Raw genomic sequence first — 22,112 nt, forward strand, 5'->3', positions numbered from 1 at the left:
ATTTGTAAAAAATGTACAGTTCATCAAAAAATGAAAAGTTTCGCCCTGGTTTTCCCGAATTCTTCGCCGTAATGGTACCTCACTTACCTTTGACCTCTCGGATTTTTTGTTTCAAATTTTCTGAAAAATAATTGTTCCAAAACAAAAAGATAATTTTACAAAATTTTGAGAAAGGAAAGAAATGAAAATCTTGACTTGATTCGAATGAAATGATGAAATGGGAAGGAAGGGGCGGAAAGAAGGAGGTAAATCCAGAAATCTTATGTAGCTTTATGGAGAAAAAATTCTCGAAAAATCTTCTAATTTACTCTCTAAATTTGAAACAGTCAAATTTCACTGCTTAACAGTCACGACATTTTGCCTTTTTGAAAGCAGTAGTTTTTTACTGCAAAACAGTAAAAAATCTACTGGATTGGTCAGTCAAAATGATTTTTTACTGACCAATTCAGTAGATTTTCTTCTGTTTTGCAGTGAAAAACTACTGCTTTTAAAAAGGCAAAATGTCGTGACTGCTAAGCAGTGAAATTTCACTGTTTAAAATTTAGAGAATAGAATGTTTTTAAAATCCAAGGACCCATTTTAGACTTGTTTTTCTTTTGAGGAAAGAGGGGGGGGGGGAGTGACGTAGTACAAAATTCTAAAACAATGTATTTTCGCAATAGTTTATGAAAAATTGAAAAAAATAACTCATACCTACATGCCATTCTTTTGGTGAAAATTCACGAGTCACTTTTAATTTAATCAATTTTCAACAATGCTTAAAGTTATAAAAACACTTAAAAACCCCCTGAATCGAAAAAAATTCAGTCAAACGAAAATTCGGGGAGGGGGGGGTGATAGTTTTCATCTTGCCTGGAGGCGTAAAAAAGGCAAATCCGGCTTATCATTGGCCTTCTTACCTATATGTAGAGAAAAGGGTGGATAGTCTGGAGTTGGACATTTTTTTTCATTGCCAAACTGTGCACTGAAACCTGACAAAAATTTTTTTTCAGTGAAGGCTTTCAACTTACATTTTGACGGGAAAAATTTTAGAAAAGATGCAGTAAGCTCCTTACAACAAATTTTCGAAAATTTGTTACATATTTTTGTTCAGACTATCCCAAAGTAGTGTGACAGTCTGGACACATCAATTTGAACAAAAAAACAAAAAAAAACAACTGAAATGAAAACAATTAACACAAAAGGACCTTCAAAATGATTATTTGATTTGTCCACACTATCGATATTTTCCCTTATCAAAAATTGAGACGAAAGGATCCTCAAAAGAGCCCTATCTCGCTAAGCACTCATTCACCCATCATTATTTTGCCCATATAAATATAAATCTCATTCGTGTAACTCTATGCAATTCTAACGCGTGTTTTTTTCTTTTTTCGTTTCAGGTGAGTCCATCGGTGTAATTTTGATTTTCAAAAATTAATGTCTCGATTGCTGAGTACCTAAGTAAATATCTAGGTATATTTGTGCCAGAAAACAACAAACGCAAAAGAGTACGTATATTGAATGGCGATGACGAGGAAGGGAAAACGAATTGATATGGTCGTATGCCTGCTCGCGTAGGCCTACTAACTACATAAGAATTTGCTATACCTTTACTCGCTATTCGGCTATATTTTTCCTTCTTCGTTCGTAGTCTGTCTCATTCTGTTTTCTGTCATTTCCACCATACCCTCGCTTGATGGCCGCCAAATATAGGTACGTACATAACTTACATAGGTAAATTCACCAGAAGCGAGGAAAAACAGTATAGTCGTGGTGTAACCTTATTAGGTGGGAATCATTGATAAAGTAATATTAAATTCTTTATGCCTATTCTTGGACGTTATTATTACTGGATGGCGTATATACCATCGTTCATCGTCCATCGTCCATCGCTTGCCAAGTGCTCCTATTCCAATTATCGGTTCGGTACGCAGTACGGTACATCATAGTAATATGTGATATTGAAATAGGTACATTTTTATTTAATGATTTATTGTTATTCCAAGTATATACGATATTGTCTTTCATTTCGCAGAGTGACAGAAGTAGTATATATGACGATATACTTACTTAGGTACCACCGAATTTAGTTGTTTATTTTCAAGTTATTTTTAGGTATTTTTTTTTCTTCTTCCTTATATTATTATTTCGTCGTCTTCGTCGTGCATGGTATTATACTATGTTTTTCCATATTATACGTACTTTATATTTTTCTCTGTAACTGGTTCATTCGGTTTTGAATGTTTTGAATTCCATCGGCATACGAATGCCTTCATCCGTAAATGGTTTCTATTTCTCAGACGAGGAAATAGAGGTCACGGTCTTAAACCAAATTATCGCCTGTTGATTTTCCTGCGCTCTGTGCTGCGTTATTTCGCGTCTGTAACGCGATTCTTGCCGCCGTAATTTAGTAATTAATCGTCGCAATTGGATTCTCGATAGTTGTTTTTTTTTTTGTCTTTAATGCCACCGTCGTCGTCGATGTTGTTTCGTTGATTGTGTAATTGCATCGCAAGTGTAGCTACGACAGTATCCCAAGGGTTATTGAATTGAGAAGGGAAGTATAGTTGTAATGATTGGAGAAATCTTTGTAAGTGGCGAATTTGTCAAAATGTAAAAAAGATTGTGCCCCTTGGTTTAAAATTTACAAAGTGGCCTGTGTTTATTCACCTCGATTGTGAACAATGTTTTGTCAGAAATGTGTTCTTTGAATGCCGAGGCTTCCTTGAAACTACGAATCTGCAACTTGTGAGCCACCTAAGATGACTCCTGCAGCATATTTGATGAATTGCAGGCGGGTAATTCCATGTCAACTCGACCAAAAAAAGGCGATTTTGAGAGTCATGTCTTTCGATTTCGCTCAATTTTTTTTTTCAATATATACCCACCCGGCACCCCGTAAGTAAGAACCCCGCAATCGGTTTGGTCCCTGCCCCCTCAGGGGGCGGGTGGAGGGCTTCCATTATTTTTACATTGTCTCGAGGTACTCAACTTCAGCAGCCCATTCCTCCAAAACTATGATACTTTGATCAAAACTGATTTCACAGTTCGAAAGGGCATTGCATTTACAACTTTTTAAAAAATTTTAAATTTTCAAAAGTTGAAAGTTGGACTTTCAAATTGAATGTTCAAATTTCAAAATGATGCTGTAAGTGGGAGCTACCATTTAAAATTTTGAAAAAATTTCCATAGATGTACCCTCTGATGCTTTTTTGAAATATTTAAGTTTCGAGATGGGATCTCTTATTGGAAGGGGAGCACCCCCACCCTCAATTTTGGGCAAAACATTTGAAAGAATATCTGGGGCATGTGATATATCGAATTGTATGTTTTTGGTGACGCTGAACACGAATATGACGTCAGATTTTTGATAGGACCCCATCCACGGCGCCAAGCACTTCCCCAAAGGGGGTAAAAGTTCAAAAAAGTGTTTTGTTCGTGCGACACATGAAATAGTATGTTTTTGGTGACGCTGAACACGAAAATGACGTCAGATTTTTGATTGGGCCCCATCCACAGCCCCCAACAATTTTTCTGGACTTTTACTCATCCGGGGAGGTTCTGGGGGCCATGGGTGAGGTCGATTTAAAAAACTATGGCTATATTCGTGTTCAGCGATATCGAAAACATACTATTGTATGTGTCACACGAATGTAACCATTTTTTTTTGGAGCTAACCCCTTTGGGGAGGTGCTGGGGGCCGTGGATTGTGTCCAATCAAAAATCGGACGTCATATTCGTGATCAGCGTCATCAAAAACATACTATTCCATGTGTCACACGAGCAAAACACTGTTTTGAACTTTTATTCCCTTTGGGGAGGTGCTTGGGGGCCATGGATGGCGTCATATCAAAAATCTGACGTCATATTCGTGTTCAGCGTCACCAAAAACATACAATTCGATATATCACATGCCCCAGATATTCTTTCAAAAGTTTCGCCCAAAATTGGGGGTGGGGGTGCTCCCCTTCCATTAAAAGATCCCATCTCGAAACTTGAATATTTCGAAAAAGCATCAAAAGGTACATCTATGGAAACTTTTTCAAAATTTTAAATTGTAGCTCCCACTTACAGCGCCGCTTTGAAATTTAAACATTCAATTTGAAAGCTCAACTTTCAACTTTTGAAAATTTAAAAATTCTTAAAAAGTTGTAAATGCAATGCCCTTTCGAACTCTGAAATCAGTTTTTATCAAAGTATCATAGTTTTGGAGGAATGGGCTGCTGATGTTGAGTACCTCTAGACAATGTAAAAATAATGGAAGACCCCCCCCCCCACCCGCCCCTTGAAGGCGCTGGGACCATAACTAATTGCGGGGTGCTTACTTACTGGATGGGTATAAATTGTATGTAAAAAAAATTGAGCGAAATCGAAAGACATGACTCAAAAACGTTGGTTGAGTTGACATGTAATGAGTGACCCAGGCATTCTTTGACAACTTGTAGGATTCAGTTAGCAAAACATTAAGTACTCGTAAATACATAAGTTCTACGTATCCGTTTGAGAAGTAATTAATAACATCCGTTATGATTGTGGCATTGCGAAATTAAATTAAATTTAATTGATGCATCTTCCCACCACTCGGTAAAAGATGGCGGATTTTCAGGGATCGTAACTACATAATCCTGTTTTCTCGGTTCGGATTTCATTTTCTTTGTAGAAACGATGAAGTGAATTTTGAATTCGTGTTCTCGTCTAGTTTAATTATTTTAAAATTCGGTTCTTCAGTCAGTGGATATAACAGCCTGCCAGCCTAAGCACAGAGCTTCAAATGATGGATTTTCGTCCACGTATACTCCATGTAAGTAGGTATTCAATTTTGTATTTTTGAATAATTGTATCCGTAGAATTCAGTGCCAAAAAGTAAAATTCAAGTTATTCGCGTTTAAAGTTTTGGTAAGTGAAAAGCAGAGGGTCAGGGTGAAAAATGGTGCTGAATACTAAATTTTAAAGTGTTTACGACCGTCTTGTGCGAAACTTTGACCTTTTTTTGGAGTTTTTATGCGATTTTGTGGGCGGTTTGGAATGACGAATTTCCAAATATATCAAAAACTAAGCCTCCTAGAAAAAAACTAACGACAATTATGACAATTGAAAATTTAATTCTGTACAATTTTCGTCGACTTCATTTTTCTGTAAATTGATTGTTAGTAGCATCGTTCTTGTGCAGTTAGAGAAATGGATTTCATTTTGGTAGGTATTATTTCAATTAATATCTACAGTAGTTTTCGAACATTGATGATAATTTTGTTAATGAAAACCGATTGACAGGATGCCATTCTACTGGAAAACCTGGAAAAGTCAGGGAATTTGGTCGGTCTGAAAAAGTCAGGGACTTGAGTAATTTTCACGCAAAATCACCGGAATTTTGAAAAAACGATCAATTGAAAATTTTGGATAAGGGTGTGATGAAAGAAAACCATTTTTTTTTCTCGAAACGCTAATTTTCGAAAGCTTTTTCACTCGTTTCGCTCGGGCTTATTTTCTTATCTTTTTCAACAGCGAGATGAAAATTTCTAGATGATAAAAATCGAGTTTTAAAACGAAAAAATGAACTTCTCTCGAAAAAAACACAGTTTTTAGGCTTCTCGAAATACAAATTTACAAGAGCTTTCATCCTCGCTTGGGCCTTTTCTGTTTTCTTTTTCAAAATCAACTTCCTTACAAAAAAAAATAATTCAAATTCTAAAATTTTAAAAGCCAAAAAATTAACTACTCGTCCTCATTTTAAAAAAAAACCCTCGTTTTTATGCCTCTCGAAGTATAAATTTTCAGAAGCTTTCGCACTCGCTTCGCTCGAGCCTATATTCTTTGTCCCCCCCCCCAAAAAAAAAGTAGACAACTTCCTTCGAAACACATCATTCCAATTCTAAAATTTCAAAAACCAAAAAATCAATTTTTCGGTTCTCAAAAAAAAAAAAAAAATTCAAAAACTCTCGCCCTCGCTTCACTTGGACCAAACTTATTTCTCATTTTAAATCGAACAAATTTCTCCATTAATTTTGGTTTTTCATTCGGCATTTTTGAATTTTTATTTGTCATTTTTGTACTCAATTCACCCCCTCCTCCGGCTTGCGTGTTTAATTTTTTTTTGTTTTAAATCTTCTTCTTTATTAATTAAAGTGCGGGGTAAGTATAGAAAATTGGAAAAAATTGTCTGGATAATTGAGGGAAAATGACTTTCCAAAAATAATGGACACCCTGATTGATTATTTCCATTGTTTGATGTAAGCTTAAGATTAATTTTTTCGATTATTTTTCTGATTCTTTTAAAAATTATAAATTTTTGAAGCTTTTTTTGGGCGATTTTGTGAAAATGAATGTGGGAAGGGGAGTATCAGTACATCTTCCAAAAAGTCCTTCCAAGATCTTTCTTTTTAGTTTTCAGATCTTGTTAGGCACCCTGATGAATTATAAAAAAAAATCACGTTTTTTCCACGCAAGTCCAGGTTGTGTTTTAAAACGAAAATTTTTGTACAGTTAAAAAAATGTTGATGCTACATGAAAATACCTATAAGTATGTACTTAGTAGGTAGGTATAAGTTTTTATTCTTCAACCAAAATTTCAAAGGTTCCAAAACGAAAATTTTTACCCAGTTTACAAATTCTGATTTCATCCAATTGTCACGATGTGAAAAATTTAATGAATGCTATGTTTTGAAGCATTAATTTTCTCTCGTAGGCTTCTTGAATTTCTTTAGGAGTTTACCTACCTATAGACCTATACTTATTATACTTTGAATTTATTTTCGAATGCGATCACTCCCTTTTTTGATGGTGTTTCAGAAGTAAGAGAGGTGTAATTGAAATTACATCGACGAATGCTCTATTTCCTTTGTCATCTTCAACATTGCACGAATACCAACCTTCATCACTGCGAGAAATGGCATTATAAAGACGATGAGTGTCTAGCACTATTATTTCGAATCTGTACCTACGAATATGAAGAAAATAATGAAATTTCTAGAGAGTCAATTTGAAAGATGGATTCCGTTCCAGTCCTTTTCCAAAAACTGAAAAACTTACTTACTGCGGAATTATATTATTGTTGATCGGTTGAAAAAAACACACATTATGGGTTTTAAAATTCAACAAGAAAGAAGGAGTTTCGTCATTTTTTCAAAACTGCAAATGTGCATGATTGCATAATATTTAAGTGGTTTTTTGACCGTGATTTGTGCCATTGTATGTTTGGAGTCGGATCACCTCACAAGCGTAGGAAAATTAATTATAACGGATTCATCTTTTCGACGACGAATAATTCACTTATCCAGTTGAAATTCAAACCGTTCTCAAATATAGGAATTAACTTCCACAAATTGGCTACCTACATGTTCAATATTTTACGTATTTTTATAATGGTACCTTATTTTTTATTTTACTTTTTTCTCGGTTCCTTTTAATTTAGAGGCAATCTGAGAAAATACCATCGAATATTTGTAAGCACAGGTTCGCTTAACCGGCAACTTGTGATCCAAGAAATTCAATAAACTCCAAACTGAACAGATTGCGAAACTTCCTTTCTTAATATAAAAGTTATCTTGAGTGGGCATTACGAAACGTGAATATTAAATAATATAATTCGCTTCATTTCAGGTAAAAATTGATAAAAAGAACATGTGTTTCATACCTATCATGACTCATATTGAAAAAACCCCTGTTTTCGATTGACTGTCGGTTCACCCCCCCCCCCGATAGGGGGGAATGAAGTTGGTGTATGGGTCATGTGATGTGGGGGGGTGGCTAGAGTCTACAATCAGGGTGAAGCTCACTCGGGACAGGTGGGGACTCCACGCACGGATTCGTGTTCAGAGTACAAAAATAAGCCAGTATATATATCTACCAAAATTATTCAGCTCCCCCCCCCCTGTTTCACCATTCAACGCTAATTTTCTTGAAACTGACTATAGGTCCACCCCCTTAGGAGGACAAAATTGGCTCATGGGTCATCTGATGGGAAAAACTCTGATAGACTCCCATTTTTGAGCTATAGGACCACAATTTTGAGACAAATGGGCGAAAAACCTCATTTGGGAGGCTAAAATCCACAATTGGGAGAGAAGCTCAGTAGAGACAGGTGGGGACACCATAGATTCGTGTTCTGGGTACAAAAATGGAATAGTATACCAAAGTTCAGCTTTTTTTTTATCATTATAAACCCCGGTCGATCGCACTAGACGCCGCCGAGGGTTTTCATTCAAAATGATAGAAAAACAATCTTAAAATCTTAAGTCTACTAGAGTATTAATACTATCGCCAAAGTAAAATTACAGCTTCACCCCAAGATTAAGACAAGGTACGGGAAGGGGAAAGGGGAGAGTGAGACGAATTCCCACCCATGCCCAAGCCCCTAGGCGGTTGCCTAAGGCCCGGTCCCTGCCAAGTTCCAGGAGTCGTTATCCACGTATACCTGTATGACAGCCAACCGAGCCCCCAAACCGTCTCTGGGTGAAGTTTGAAGGGGGAGTGATTTCACCTAGGGGTGGTCCCAAAAAGTTGGGGCTCCTAGTTATAGTCCACGAGGTACATTGGGATATTTGTGGGGTAGTCAGTGCACTTGGTACTGGCTTCTCACTGACTACTCATATTTAAGATTGTTATTATTCTCTAATTAATCTATCTCGTAATATGTTACATTTATAGGCTATACCTAGTTATCCAATTTGTCTTGAAATTCGATCATCGGATTATTTGGCTTCTTCTTTTCTTCTTGGGTTTCTTCTTGTTTGGTTGGGGAATAAAAAATATACATATATACGTTAAGGAAAAATATATACATGTTAAGGGACATATTTACAGGTTAACAAACTACTAGCTACACTGAACCCCTATCTACAGACATGTGGAAATATGAGGTGGAAAATGCCTATTTATATTTCTTCGGCACTCACCACCTCTTACAAACTATATATATATTATTTATAAATTAAAAAAAAATTAATATACTTACTTAATTGCTAATGGACGATTTTTAGGGTCCATTGCCAATGATCTGTACTTCGAATACATGTTTGACACATCATTCTCTTTTGAGTTTACTTTCACTACTTTGAGAATATTTCTTCGGAAATATTCTTTCACTTTTAAATATTTTAATTCGATATGCTTAACCCTTCCTTTACTGGTTGAGTTTTTGCAAATGGACATCGCTGATGTACTATCTTCAAAGAGAGTGAGAGGGTAAGATATTGGCCCAATCACCTCCTCAAAGAGTCTAGCTAGAAACAGAATCTCATGAGCTACGTCACAGATAAAATACAAGTATGTAGCCCAGAATGATTTTGCCGCGCGTATTCCTTTTTAAAGGACCGTACCATTTTCCATGTCAAATAGATTGAAAGTTATTGGCAGTGGCATCCCATCTTTGTACCATTCTATGTTTGGTTTTGGATTCCCTGTAAATGAACAGTCAACAATAGTAGATATGAGTACCTTTTAATTTAATGTGCCTAACAATGTTAAATTATCTCAAAAAGTATACTGTACCTCCTCCCGAGCAATTTAGCTCCATAAAATTGCCTCCTGGCTTCACCACTATTTTTGGCAGTCGTTTTATGCCTATTATGTACGGTTCCCTCGCACGGTGTTTCCTTTCTGTCCTCGAGAGAACCTGTATTTTTAATACGGTTAGAAAATTAAAGATAAGATAGTAAATACATAAGAGCCACGGGTGAGGATTGAGAACGCTCAAGTCAATCAACCCTGGGTACCCACACGTTGATTTGTACGCGATACCACCTCGAGCGGTTACACCGACCCGATGATGATGATATTAAGTGCAGGGGGGCCCATTAGCAAGGCAGAGGCGTAGCAAGGGGGGTCGAGAGGGTCGAGGAACCCCCATTGGCGCAGGGTCACTGCTAAAATTTGGAGATTGAAATGGCATTTTATCTGACCAATTATTTGGAAAAATCATGTGGTGGGGGGGAGAGGGAGTGAGTCTGGAGTTCAAAGTTGGGAAAATCTAGCGTGAAAAGTTGTGAGAATTTTGCACTCCCCCCACTACACATCGCTTCATCACACCTCTGAAAATAAAATGTAATGTTTTTTACGGATTAAAGTTTCTCGGTCACCTCACCTATATTTTTTACATTGAAAATTTTTATGGTCACTTTTTTGGATACTTTTTGGTTACTTATTCCAGCTTTTTTGGTTACTAAAGTTACTTTTTGTGAGAAAAATTTGAGTACAATCCAGCTGAACATAGTTACTTGATATCTTTAGAAACTAAACATCGATATTTTTGAAAAATTTCAAGAACGAATGCCTGGAAAATAAATTAAGCTGGGCCTACCTTATTTCGGGTACATACATTAATTATGCAACTCACCTGCATTTCCTATGATGCTTGATACAATCTTAATTACTATGGTTGGACTTGGAGCTTTTTTTGCTTTTTGTTCTTACTCTTTGCTTGATTCTTTTCAAAAATTAGTTGAAATGAAAAGACGGTTGAATTGAGGGTTTTTTCAAAGAGTTTTGATCTTTTTTGCCTTTTGTTTTTACTCTTTGCTTGATTATTTTCAAAAATTAGTTGAAATGAAAAGACGGTTGAATTGAGAGTTTTTTCAAAGAGTTTTGATCAAAATTGTTCAACTAACGTGAAGTAATTTTTTTGTTATCTACTCAGAGACCCATTCTCCCTTTTATCAGTTCTAGGGTGATGAGTATTCATAAAATAATATGTAAAATGGTCAAAATATACTATTTCAGTATTCCTAGGTAAATAAATGTCGAGTGCAAAAAGTTGAAAATTTAAAGAAATATGAAATTACCTATTTAAAAAAATGAATTTTTAATGGATTATTAAGTACATATTTTAAAGAAATATTAAGTAATAAAATGAGATAAAAAAATAAATCTAGAATTTGAAAAAATAACTCCTAAATACATATGCATAGGTAATGTAGTTTCAATACCTCAAAATACCAACTACATTTTGAAAAAGGTGGGTATAGATATCACAAAATTAAGTACTCGACCCAATTTTCAAAGGAGAAGTTGGAATGAAAAATTAGGTTGTGATATTTGAAAAAAAAGAGGAAGAAATTAATCCATACTTTTCATTTCGGCATACTTTGAATTTTCTTGCATTATCCGGATCGTCAAACCTATTGAAAATCGGCGAAAAGTATAATTGATCTTTCTCATTGGAGATTGAATTCCCTATGAGACAGTTTGGTCTCATTATTTTTCAATTTTCTCAAAATTCGAGTCCGTAAGAATGCAGAGGTTCATTCCCTGCACCGCCATTGGACTTCGCCCATCTGATTTTTCATTCAATCTCACCTTATTAACTTATTTTTTGTTTATTTATTTTTTTAATGGTTTTATTTAACGTCGCTCGACCTTACGATCATTTGCGGCATTTGTGACAAAACATACAGTGTGTAAAATTACTTACAAAACTATAAGCTACCTATTTATGAACTTCAAACGTGTAATTTGCGCACCCTATTCTATTCGTTGCACAATTTGCATGTGTATTCGCCGGAATCTTAAAACTGGTAGAATTTTCTTTCTCTATTGACCATTCATCTCTGAATCGTTACTTGAAAAGACCAGAACTTCAGGATTATGGGCATAATTTAAAGAAAAAATTAAACGTCATTTTCGTTATTTCCATTACAATTTTTTCGTTACGGGCGCTTTCTTTTTTACTCATTGTTGTTGATAATTCGATGTAAATTGCATTTGTAGCGAAAAAATTGTATAACAAAAATAACGAAAATAACGTGACAAAAAAATTCAAATAGGTACCAGTATAACGAAAAATTGAAAATACTGAAAACCAGAGTGTCTACTGGCAAGAAAATAACAAGAATGCGAGAAAAATTCGAGAAATTGACATGGGTGCCAAGAAAGCAAGAGAATAATAATATACATATCTAGAAATTCCTTCGAAAAGCGAGAAAATTTCCAAAAGAATTCACACCAATAATCTCGAAAAAGTTGAAACTATCCCGCCAATTTCGAAAAATGTTGAGATCAGAAAAATCGAATTCTTTCATTGAAATTGATATTGTTATATTTTTCGAATTACAAATTTTCCAAAGCTTTTGCCGTCGCTTCATTCGGGCTATTCAAGGTGCTACTATCAAAAATTGTAAGAATTCAAAAATTGAATAGAAAAATTCCAGAAATACCCGTAATACCAAAATCATTTGAAAAGTGTGACTCATTCATTTTTTTTCTGAACAGAAGCACTAACTTTTCGAATTTTTTGATACTTTAGTGCTCCGGTGAAAAATAATGTGAAATAAAACATACTTTCAAAATGGTCGTTATTTTTTTTTTGGACTAATTTTTTTGAAAAATTTTCGCTCTCGCTTTTCTCGAGCACTAATTTTATTTTCGTTTCAATAAAATGATGATTCATTACGCAAGGTTTTCGAAAAATTACCTGAAATGTCGATTTTTTCATGTCTAAAAATCTGGGGTTATCTCCCGCCCCTCCTCTTCCTACATCACAAATAAAAATTAAAACTCCCTTTGTGGTTTCATCCTGTAAACGCACAGCACGTTAAAATTTTGATTTTTGTTGGAAAAACTACAATTTTTTGTCGGCAAAATGAAATGATACATACACCCCCCCTCCCCCAGTAACATGTCTTCGATACGCCTCTGCGTTTACTTTTAATTTTGTTATTGTTTTCATCTTTGAATTGAATTGTATTCGTTTTATTAGGTGATTTTGTTACCTACTCGCGAGGTACTGTGAATATTAATTTTGATTAAAATGATTGTTTTGTTATCAAGTTTAAGATTTTGCTACCCAATGTTTGTTTTTATTACGGTTTTTTTTTTATTATTATTATTTTTTTTTCATCTGAGATTTTGATTACTTCCTTGCCTCAACGAATACCTACCTAAATTTTTGAGAAAAATGTTTTTTTTTGGGAGGGGGGTTATCAAAGATTATCTATGCTTAAATATGAGGAGGGATACAAAATTTCATGTTTGAAAACAAGAAAACAGCACAAAGAAGGCAAGAAGAAAATTTTATTTTTTGATTTCAGTAGACACTCTGATTAAATTAGTAGATACGTATATTATCAAGAAGTCATAATTATTTAACAACCAGCACAAAGATCCAAAGTACATATGAATTGGTCATGTAAAGCTCTAGTACCGACTTACATTTTTATCCAGCTGGTTTTTGCTGAAAAGAAATGAAACTCGAGGAAGGCTTTAATTAACGCTAATAAATTTTAACAAAGGAAATCGCTAAATGGGACAATACATAGAACGCGTTTATACTTATACCTATCTACGAGTATTAAAATTGAATCAATTAAATTTAATCATTTTAAGTAGGTATTGATAAGTAAATGTCGGAAATCTCCAAACATGTCAGCACTGTCAGCAGACATAAGTATGAGATAATTTGACAAAATAGTAAAAGATTACTTACAAAATAATTTTTCTGAAACTTCAGTAGTGAATGTATTTTTATGAAATTCGAATGCATGTTTTGTACATCCTAGATTATTGCATTCTTATCAGGTTGATCTTTGCAATTCATACATTTTGGAGTCGATTAAGCCGCATTTGGTGTTGCAAGTTTTGAATGTTTTGGTTATGATTACGTAAAATGTCCTGGCGTGCAAAACACATCATTTCATTCCATTATCATTACTGTAATCAGACTCCAACATACTGCCTAAGTTCAGGGTGCAATTCAGTCATGGAATTTAGGTATTTTTTCAACATGTAACTTTAAATTAACTACAACGATACAGCAATAAAACGACATTTTTAATTTTTGGCTCTTTTGAAGATTTTGAATTATTGTCAGTACCACAGTGTTAAAATATTAAAAGATTACTTACAATTAGTATGGTAGAACTACCATCTCATATTGAAACATTGCCACCAGGCAGTAAATTATCAGGGATTTTACTTTACCTATAGTCCTAGTATACACCAAAGCTTTATGCCAATGAAATGTCACCGATTCAGTACCTAAGTTAGCAATAGTAGTTGCATTCCACATTATCAAGTCCAAAACAATACTTATTGTAAGATTTGAAGAATAATAATTTTGAAAATACATATAATTTCAAATCAAGAAATACTTAATAGTACATAGATAGGTAAAATTTTAATTATGATTATTTGAATTTTAAATTCAATGCGTTATTCTGTCACATTATAATAATTATTGAATTTTCATACAATGTGTGGTCAATTTTGGGTAAATTATTTATTCATTTTGATGTTAAAATTTTTTATTATAAATATATATGTAAGTACTTAACAACTTACCTACCCGGGGGAAAAAGTTCAAACTTGGCCATACATGATCAATTTTGATCAAACACAAACTGATGTTTCCATACATGCTCATGTTAAAAAATTGTCCCCCACATGATCATACATGTCATATATGATCATGTATGATCAAGTATGATTTAGTGTAACCATGATCATGTGAAAATGTGGGGATTTCTTTTAACATGAACATGTATGATCATACTTTAAATTCGAGAATGTATGAATTTTTATACAGTAAAACCTCGATAAGTGCAACCTCAATAACTGCAAATTCGCGTTAAGTGCAACAAAAATGTAATCCCTGGTCCCAACAGTCAATTTACCATGTAAATTCACCTTCATAAGTGCAAATAGTAACCTCGATAAGTGCAACAATTTTTTGGCGGTAGAAAGCACTTTCACCTCTATAAGTGCACGTTGCTGTATGTTTCACCTCTATAAGTGCAAAATTACCTCTACATATAATAAAAATTGTAGGCGAATTTAACCTCTATAAGTGCAAGTTGCTCTACGTTTTGCCTCTATAAGTGCAAAACTACCTAGACAATAGAAATTGTAGGTGAATCTAACCTCTATAAGTGCAAGTTGCTGAACGTTTCACCTCTATAAGTGCAAAATTGCGTAGGCAATGGAAATTGCAGGAGAATTAAACCTTTGTGAATTGCTTACCTTGATAAGTGCAAATTGTGGAAAAATAACCTTGCTATGTGCAAACCTTTTTAAGTGAAAAACTTGATAAGTGCAATAATTTTTCCTGTCCCTTGAGTTTGCACTTATCGAGGTTTTACTGTAATAAAAATATTGATTATTGAACGTCAGTATAAAATATATGAGATGATTTGCTGAATGGTATAAGTACATAAGATGTGCTAAGTATGCAAGACAAATGTGGATAAATGAATTTCAGACATTTTTCTAGATTATAGACACTTTTCTAGATTATAGAATAAAATGTATGATATAAAACATGCAATTTCATACAAATTATCCATACATGAGCATGTGGGGGACAATTTTTTAGTATAATCATGTATGAAGTCGTCATACATGATCATGTATGGCCAAGTTTGAACTTTTTTCCCCGGGTACTTTTTCATTTTTAATTTTTTGCTCTTTTGAAGATTTAGAATTGTCAGTACCACAGTGTTAAAATATTAAAAGATTACTTACAATTAGTATGGTAGAACTACCATCTCATATTGAAACATTGCCACCAGACAGTAAATTATCAGGGATTTTTACTTTACCTAGTCCTAGCATACAACAAAGCTTATGCCAATGAAATGTCACAAATTCAGTACCTAGATTTGCAAATGTAGTTGTGTTCCATATTATCAAGTCCAAAACAATACTAAGTACCTATAGGTTCAAAAAAGTACCTACTTATTGTAAGATTTGAAGAATAATAATTTTGAAAATATAATTTCAAATCAAGAAATAATAGTAGGTACATAGATAGGTAAAATTTTATTTATATTTGAATTTTAAAAATTTTACATTCAATGCGTTATTCTGTCACATTGATATATAAAAATTATTGAATTTTCATACAATGTGTGGTCAATTTTAAGGAAATTATTTATTCATTTGACGTTGAAAAATTTTATTATAAATATACATATGTACTTAACTACTTACCTATACTTTTTCAACATTGTGGCACCAACATACTCGAGGGTATGTTGTGACACCAGGGATATATGTAATTAAAGTCTTTGAGGCACCTTGGGAATGACATTCATTCAGATACCACTAAATATAATCAAACTTTGCTTAGTACATTAACTGATTCAAAAATAATAAGCACATAAGTACATAGATATAAATAAAAATTACCACAGTAAGATGTGTTGGTCAGATTCTAAATGTTCAGTGCTTTAGAAATGATGATACGAGTACAACAAGTGGCAAATTTCCTTTGAGCTTGAGATTTTTCAATGAGTTAATTATAATGGTGCCTACTAGCTATAATGTTGCTGTTTTTTGTGTTGTATATTGCATTTACAAGTAGGTGTAGGTATATGACTTGGTTTTAGCCACAATGAGAGACATGCTAGTGTGATTTTTAAAATTTTAATATTCCTGATACCTACTCTGAGACCTGCCCGCGCCCTCCCTTTTATTAGTTGTAGTGAGAAGGGAGATGAGTATTTGTAAAATAAAATTATCAGAATACTGTTTCAGTATTCCTAAATAAATGTTAAGCGAGAAAAAATAAATTCAAAGAAATAAAATTATTTTATAAAATAAAATTTTTAATGAATTATTATTTAAAGAAAATTAAGTAACAAATGGCCAATGGGATCAAAAAATAAATGGACAACTTTAATTGAATGACAAATTAAGTGAATTGCACCACAGGAAAATCTCACGACAAAACATGGTTGTTGAAAACCAGCGATAAGGACAGTTTTGATCATTAAAACGACAACATTGAACAACAGACCCGGTACAACAAACATGAAATTCAGGCCGCGAGCAAGGGAATGCCTGATTACATGATGAAATTATTTCAATAGCCCCATAACTCAAAATGGGATACTAAAACATACTTATTGGTGTGTTGCATGAGAATCGGAGTTTACAGAGAGTGAGCTAGCAGGATGAGTCAGAGTTTGAGGAATAGCTTGAGTAGTGTGAGAATGAGTAAGTAGGACAAAATATGACGTGATTGTCAGTGCTACATATATGGGAGTATTAGAGTAAGTTAGACCATAAGTAAGTAAGTTTATACTGAGACAGTTGTATTGTGTACAATGTACATTATACCAAATGGCGAATACATTGTTTCTAATCAGCCAGACGCTGCCCATTATTTCATACCACATGGCGCAATGTAACCTTGACATTTTTAATAACTAATAATTTTTAAAATTTAAAATTTTGTGAATAAATATGTCGTTTTTATCTTAATTTTCTTGAATTTTTGTTGTCATGCAATGGTCGAAAACTCTTTCCATTGTTAAAAAATTGGTTTTGAGAAGTTAGCATCTGTCGTGCATAACACTTATTTTCTGTCGTTCAAATCACTTACCTAATCTGTTGTGCCGATATGTGGCACCCAAAGTAAATGTATCAGAGATTTTTACTTTACCTAGCTTACAATAAAACTTATGAGTATCACTAGACAGGTTTGCAACTGCAGTTGCGCAGCAAATTAACCTAGTATAGATATATTGAGTTATTACAAATAAAACAGAGGAATTTCGATTTTCTAATTCGATTTGAACAATAAATACCTATTAGTAGGTACATAGGTACTTAACTTCACTCTGAATCAACCTGATACGAACCAACACGACTACACAAAGTTTACCGTATCTTACTACAGAGGAGAAAAAAGTTGCTCGCTGTAAAAACCGGTATTTACCATTTGTATTTCTTTTCAAGTACCTACGTTATTTTGGAAGGAACTACTGATGAGTTCTAATGAATTTGATTTTGAGGTGAATTATTCATTCATTTTGCATTAAAAAATTTTATTTTGTATATAAGTAATCAAATTTTTGCACAGTACAATAACTGATTCAAAAATAATAAGTATAAATAAAAATCACCAGAGTAATTATGTTCTGTTAGTCAGATTAAGAGGCAAATTTCCTTTGAGCTCGAGATTTCTCAATGAGTTTATAGTGGTGCCTACCAGCTATAATGTTGCTGATTTTGTGTTTTACTATATTGCATGCACAAGTAGGTGTAGGTATGACTTGGTTTTACCCACAATGAGAGATATGCTAGTGTGATTTTTAAAATTATAATATTTCTGATACCTACACTGAGACCCACCCTCCCTTTTATTATATATAGTTGTAGGGAGATGAGTATTAGTAAAATAAAATGATCAGAATACTGTTTCAGTATTCCCAAGTAAATGTTGAGGGAGAAAAGGTAAATTTAAAGAAATAAAATTATTTTACAAAATGAAATTTTTAATGAATTATTATTTATAGAAAATTAAGTAACGAATGGCCAATGGGATCAAAAAAAAAAAAAAGGGGGAAAACTTTATTAGTTGCAGGGAGATGAGTATTTGTAAAATAAAATGATCAGAATACTGTTTCAGTATTCCTAAATAAATGTTGAGGGAGAAAAGGTAAATTTAAAGAAATAAAATTATTTTACAAAATGAAATTTTTAATGAATTATTATTTAAAGAAAATTAAGTAACAAATGGCCAAATATATGGGATCAAAAAGTAAATGGGAAAACGTTACCTAATTGAATGACAGATTAAGTGAATTGCACGACAGGAAAATCCCACGACAAAACATGGTTGTTGGAAAACAGCAATTTAACGACAGTTTTGATCATTAAAATGATAACATTGAACGACAGACCTGGTACAACAAACATAAAACTCAAGTCTCGAGCAAGTGAATGCCTGATTACCTGATGAAATTATTTCAATAGCCCGATAACTCAAAATGGGTTATTAAAACTTACTTATTGCCTTATTGGCGCGGCGTGTTGTATGAGAATCGGAGTTTACAAAGAGTAAGCTAGTCGGATGAGTCCGAGTTCGAGGAATAGCTTGAGGAGTGTGAGAATGAGTAAGTAGGACAAAGTATGACGTGATTGTCAGCGCTATATGGGAGTATTAGAGTAAGTTAGACCATGAGTAAGTTTATACTGAGACAGTTGAATTGTGTACATTATACCGAATACGTACATCGTTTCTAATCAACCAGATTCTGCCCATTATTTCATATACCACATGACGCAATGCAACGCTGACATTTTTAATAATTGATAATTTTTCAAATTTTAAATTTTGTGAACAAATTTGTAATTTTTATCTTGATTTTGTTGTTTATTACCAAAATTGTCGATGCATTTCATTCCATTTGTTGGGCATGCGCCGGCATGCACTTGAATTTTTGTTGTCATGCAATGGTCGAAAACTAGTATTTCTGTCATTAAAAAAGTGGTTTTGAGACGTTAGCATCTATCTTGCAAAAAACGTATTTTCTGTCGTTGAAGTCACTTAATCTGTTGTGCTGATATATGGCACCCAAAATAAATTTATCAGAGATTTTTACTTTACCTAGTCCTGGCTTACAACATACCTTACAAAGTATGACAATTAAGATGGCATACTTGTATCAGATCTATATTACTCTAATGACAATGTAACTTTTCAATAATTCAGTGCATTGTATGTATTGTTTTAGCATAATTTGCTAAATTTAGGGTTGAGTGAAATGAAGAGACTCGTCAGGTAAAAACACATAAAAATATATTTACACCAAAAATTACATAAAAACTTTACAAAAAAAAAAATTGCGGAAACGCATAAAACAGGACATGTTGTCCGACCAACGAAGATAAAAAGAATGAGATATGAGTTCGTCTCATTCGTCTCGTTATCCACCTTTTAGTGGGCGTGGCGTTAGACCCAGTAACGTTTAAAACCAGTTGGCTTTTCGATTAAAACCAAATACCTAGCATTTGCGATCAAATAGGTAAAATAAATGGGATAAAAAATACAACAATTTTCAATAAATTAAAAACGACAATATTTACAGAAACATGTATCAAGTTCAAAAAACTACCTACTTATTGTAAGATTTGAAGAATAATTATTTTGAAAATAAAACCTCAAATTAAAAAATAATAATTGATACGTAAAATTTTATTTACTTATAATATTTGAATTTTAAATTCATTATTCTGTCACATTAATATTTAATTTATTGAATTTTCATAAAATGTGTGGTCTATTTGATGAATTATTCATTCATTTTACGTTGAAAAATTTTATTTTGCATATAATTAAACTTTGCATAGTACAATAACTGATTCAAAAGTAATAAGTAGGTATAAATAAAAATCACCAGAGTAGGTATGTTGTGTTAGTCAGATTCTAAATGTCAAATGCTTTAGAAATGATGATACAACAAGAGGCAAATTTCCTTTGAGTTCGAGATTTTTCAATGAGTTTATGAAAGTTCCTACTAGCTATAATGTTGCTGCATTTACAAGTAGGTGCAGGTATGACTTGTTTTTAGCCATAATGAGAGACATGCTAGTGTGAATTTTAAAATTGAAGCATGTGTTTCCAAAACGCACTAAGTCCAAAAAAATATTGATAAGAAATTCATGGTACTTAGTACAATTTGGAAACGTAGAAGTGGACCAAATTGGCTGATTTTTTGATATGTTCTAGCCAAGACCCTTAGACACAACATATCAAAAAATCAGCCATTTTGGGCCGCAACTTTATGCTAGATGGCCTTGCAACCTCAGAATCTTTGAAAATGGACTTAGTGCGTTTTGGAAACACATGCTTCAATTATAATTTTTCTGATACCTACACCGAGACCCATCCTCCCTTTTATCAGTTGTAGGGTGACGAGTGTTTATAAAATAAAATGATCAGAATACGAATACTATTTCAGTATTCCTAAAATAAATGTTGAGGAAAAAAAGTTAAATTTAAAAAAATTGAATGGGATCAAAAAATAAATGTAGAAAAATTGAAAAAATTACTCCCTCTTTATATCAGGTATTTATTTGATCAGGGTAGGTATGCAGTTTATTTAACTGAATTTTCACCGTTTCAATTTATTTTGTTATAATATATATATTTAAGAATGTAATTACCTACTTATCTACCTATTCTTTTTTTCAATTTTTTTTTCTGTGTTAGGTATAGTATATATGTATAATATGCGATAAAAGTTTGTAAAGATTTATTTTTATATATGAAGAGTGATATTCCAAAACTTGCTTTGTCCATTTTCACAACTTTTCAGGAGAGAGGAAAAACAGTTTCCCTTTAGACGGGTAAATTGGCTTTTTAGGCGAGTTTAGCACTTTATTTGAGTAGATTTATGATGTAGGAGTGTAGGTATACATTTCATCCACTAAATACTGCTGAAAAAAATTTCAATAAAAACGGACAAAACGCGTTTTGGAACATTATTTTTTTTTTAATTTTTAGTGAATTGGCTATTTAGGTGAGTTTAACACCTCATTTTGGTAGGTTGATGATGTAGGAATGTGAGTTAATACTTCATCTACCAGGTACCACTGAAAACCCAACTTTGATAAAAATGGACAAAGCGAGTTTTGGAATATCACTCTTCATATGTATTGTATGTTGTTTGTAAAGTTTGTTAATCATCAGTAAAAATTTTATTTCGACTTTATGTTTGTTTTGTTTTTCATGAAGAATTGATTTTTTTAATGGGGGGGGGGGGGGGTGAGACCAGGATAGACACAGATACAGCAAGATGTGCCAGATGAGAAAGAAGCACTGCACAGGCAGGTACACTACTCAAAACTGAAAAGAAAAATATTTGTTTTAGATCTCAAGTCTGACTTATTTTTTCAAGAATTTGTACTCAAGTGGCGAATTTTAAATCCTTTACTCACTCTCCCATTGAAAAATGGACCACATGTTCTGTATTTTTGTAGGAAGATCTGCAGCAGATTGATCCTCCTTGCAGACCCATTCTAGTTTAGTTCGTAGTATTACGAAAAGGTGGCGTTTTGCGTTGCATTGCTTGATTGTCTTCTTTCATTAGGTAACGTTGGAGTGAATAAAATGCTTTATTGAAAAGAATACCTGTCAAGACTTGGCATAGGCAACTTCTCATACTTCGCTGAATTTCGCGAAAGACACAGGGTCTACATATACGTAAGGATCGAATTGTGTGTACAAAATTTTCACTTTGTAAGTACGCTCCAGCTTTCAATTACACTCAAGACTATAGAAATCAATTAATGATCTTTTCGTAAGCATGCAACTGGTTTGATTGTAGTACGCGAGGGAATAATCTATAAAACGTTACTCATCGTGTCAGTAAGTAGTAAGTACTTAGGTACAAGTAAACGAAACAACAACAAAA

The 22,112-nt window shown here is 33.4% G+C and overlaps 2 long non-coding RNA genes across 2 annotated transcripts in view; both read left to right on the forward strand.

The window, feature by feature from the left end:
* LOC135841868 (uncharacterized) overlaps positions 1-22,112 on the forward strand; it is a 312,604-nt gene that overhangs the window by 132,711 nt on the left and 157,781 nt on the right. The gene's annotated exons all lie outside the window — the stretch shown is intronic.
* LOC135838383 (uncharacterized) lies at positions 4,546-21,410 on the forward strand. Its single transcript, XR_010557398.1, has 2 exons — positions 4,546-4,783; positions 6,769-21,410. It is a non-coding gene; the product is annotated as an uncharacterized LOC135838383 (long non-coding RNA).

Source organism: Planococcus citri, chromosome 3 (assembly GCF_950023065.1).
Source record: "Planococcus citri chromosome 3, ihPlaCitr1.1, whole genome shotgun sequence".
NCBI lineage: Eukaryota > Metazoa > Arthropoda > Insecta > Hemiptera > Pseudococcidae > Planococcus > Planococcus citri.